Source organism: Poecilia reticulata, linkage group LG23 (genome assembly GCF_000633615.1).
Source record: "Poecilia reticulata strain Guanapo linkage group LG23, Guppy_female_1.0+MT, whole genome shotgun sequence".
NCBI lineage: Eukaryota > Metazoa > Chordata > Actinopteri > Cyprinodontiformes > Poeciliidae > Poecilia > Poecilia reticulata.
Genome location: NC_024353.1, coordinates 14,952,369 through 14,955,907, shown reverse-complemented (window position 1 = coordinate 14,955,907; position 3,539 = coordinate 14,952,369).

The window sequence follows — 3,539 nt, the reverse complement described above, 5'->3', positions numbered from 1 at the left end:
GTGTGTGTGTGTGTGTGTGTGTGTGTGTGTGTGTGTGCGTGCGTGCGTGTGCGTGTGCGTGCGTCTGTGTGCATGTGTGTGTGGGGGTGCACAATCATCGTTCCGTATCCGATTAACTAGTAGAAATAGCGATCATAACTTTATCTTCCTATTGTCAGTAAGTTACCGGTCCAGCCATGTTTTGGATATTCTTCTCTCCCATTGTGTTTGTTTCCTTGTGAGACTTCCCGTCATATTGTTAAACAAATACCTCCAACACGCTTTTTCCACTGGATTGAAGACAATGAAAGATCCCAGCTGGAGATAAAAGTCATGTTTGTCATCTTCTGTGGGTAGTGAGAGAAGAGGTTACTAACAGGTCCCCAAAATCTGATGCGAAGCCGAGCTCAAAAAGTGACCCGATTCTGCAACTCGGGGGACTTTATTCACGTTCGCCACGTTGTCCACTAAATGTGTGAACGGCACTGTTGCTTCTTTTAAAGACTGGTTAGAGAAATACATTTTTACAGAAAACACAACCATTAAATTTTAAGTCTTGTTATATTAAATTCAGTTTTGTTAGGAAAGATTTATACCCATTAGAATCGCTTATGCTAAGTCGGAATGATGCTAAATATGAATTTTAATCTTATTTTATTTATTTTCAAAAGGGAAAGAGGAAAAAAAAATTCTGTGAACTGGATGGATCCTGGAATATTTTAAGTGACTTTTGATTTGACAAACAACTTAACTGCTCTTAAAATGACTCAAGCTGCCACTAGGTGGTAAAAACACATCTTACTGTGCTTTGTTTCCTTCTTTAATTGGGATGAACGTTTTCAACTGGAGCCACACACACAAAACAACTGGCTTGACAGATTCATTACCACACATTATTATTTTATTTTCTACATTATTCATCTTTGTTTAATAAATGATAACAATATTGTGTATTTTGTGCACTTTGGGTTAATTTTACATTCCTTTAGAAGCTGCTAAACACATGATCATCGTTTTAAACTCGACATGGAGAAGGTGTGGTTTTATTAATCATTAACTAACCTGAAAGGTTTGAATTGTATTTCACCTTATTTGCTCTAGCTCATAGAGATCACAAAATTAAACTATTTGATTAAAAAAAAAAAAAAAAAAAAAAAAGCTCAACTGTAAAGACCTGATTAAAAAAAGTTCAGGGACGAAGTGACAACAGACGACATCACAGAGTCTCCACTGCTGTTATTAAATGCTACCTTTTTAGAAATGGAAAAAGATCAAATATCAGTTTGGATTTTTTTTAACAGAACTGAATATTCAACTGGGTGTCCTAAACTTTTAAAAGATTTACAGAGTATTTTTAGTATGGTCGAGAAATGCTACGTTTTTCTTTTGTTTGTTTTTTATGTTGGAGTGCTTTTAGAGTTACTATTTTAGTTATAATCACCATAAAAAAGTCAGATTTTGCTGCTAAAGACTTGCAACCCAATACTTAATACTTAATGGATGCCAGTCCATGAGTCCATGTATTTTTGATTTGCTTTGATGCGTTTTTTTTATGCAGAATATAATCCAGTCATTCTTGACAATGAGAGGCCGGATTTGTCTGAACCATTTCACTTCGAAGCACGGCGCCATCGCTCTGGTCTTGGCTGTGTGTGTTGTGTGCTTCATGCTCTACAATACGAACATCATTTATGAGATAAGTCCTATATCACCAGAGGTGAGTATTCGTCATTTTTAAAACATTAATTTATCCTCCATCCTTCCAAGCTGGTCAAAATGCTGCTTTTGATTGAGATAAAATTTTGTCAGGTTATTTATTTGTTGACCAAAGCAAAAGTCTTACTCATTTGGGTTAAAAAAAAATCATATACTTTGTCCCTACAAAGTGTGAAGTTGCAAAAAAAAATAAAAATTCTATAGAAATTGGTTTAATAACAAAAAAAAATGTCTTTTAGCATATAAACATCCTGTGGATGCTCACTTTATGCCTCTTAAGAAAGAGCACAACAGAATTAGTGTTCCAGCTTTTCTTTAAGATATCATTTCCACTGTGTTCTGTTTTTGACAATATAATGTCACATCCATAATATATGTTAATATTGAATTTTGACTTTTCCTTAACATTTAGATTTTCCTTGAATCAAATTTTCATCATATTTTTTATCGTCTGATGTTTTTTTGAATAACTTTTTTTTTTCCTCCAAGTTAGCCTATTGTCTGAATTCCACTGAGAAAACATCTGATTTTAAAGGAGACAATAATCAGTTCTGTGAAGAATATCGATTTGGTAGCAACAAAATTATTTCTGCCCAGTAATTTTTACTTATGTGACCAGCAGGTGGAGATTTTTTTAAAAGTGACAAGATGCACCGGAACAGACTTATCAGTGCACAATATTTTATTAAACAATTATTTTAAACATTTCTTCTTTTTAAAAACGAGGCTTCAGGCCTACTACTCGGTCCCTGGAACAAAAGGAAAAAGGACAGACAAGTTCAATTATTCCAAACGAAATGAACAAACATGCAAAAGAAATTAGTAAAACAAAAAGAAACCATGCAATGCAAAAGGAAATAAAAACAAAAAGAAAACAATAACACAACAAAACGATAAAAGAAAATGCTTCACACAGTGGAACATATCCTTGTCAACCGCTTACAAATGCCCTATGGGGCCAGAGAAGTAATGCCCCGCCCACACAGCCTGCCCAATCCGCAACAGGTTTAGTTGAGGGCGGCCCAACCAAACAACGGCAAGACAAGGCAAGACAGCAGAGCATCCAAAGCGCTGCAGCTCCAAACACCATCAGGTGCCCAGGGGTGGAAACGCAGCCTAACCCGGGAGGAAGCGGGTCAGCAGGTGAGGACCAGACGGAAGCCGCACGCCGCAGCAACCCCCAGCTGCAGCCGGCAACGCCATCAGAGCCACAGATCGCAGACGAGTCGACCAAACCCACAAGCCGACATGTAGCCGCCGACCATAGCAACAGTGGGAGAAACAAAGACGCACGCACCCTGCAGCGCCGCCCAACTATAAAGGCATTCGCCCCGCCCACCAATCAACGGCGCACATAGTGGGGGAGGGTGGAACACCATCCCACCACACTTGGAAAACTGATCTGTGCTGGGTTTCAGGCGGGTGGTGCTTATCTGCAAGATCAGATACACACGTAATTTCTCCAAAGGGAGATTTAGGCAAGCTGATTAGCCAAACATGCGTCCATTGGAAGGAAGTAAGAGAGAAAAGACAGATAAACGAATGCGAACTCCATCAGAGACAGAAAATATCCTAAGATCTTGCCTATGTTGAAAAATTTCAAACCTAATTAAAAATGTGGGACTTTAAGACTTTAATGATTCATGTTTCTTTGTGAAAAACTTTTAGAAAAAGACTAAGAGAATTTAACCCTGCTGTTATGTTGCTGGTCAAATTGACCCGTTTTAAAGTTTACTTTTTTTTTTAAATAGTTGGAAGTATTCTTTTTGCATGAAACCTTTTCTAGCTGTCTTAATAGGTGCACTCAACATATAAATTGAAAATTTATCAATTTTAGACATTTG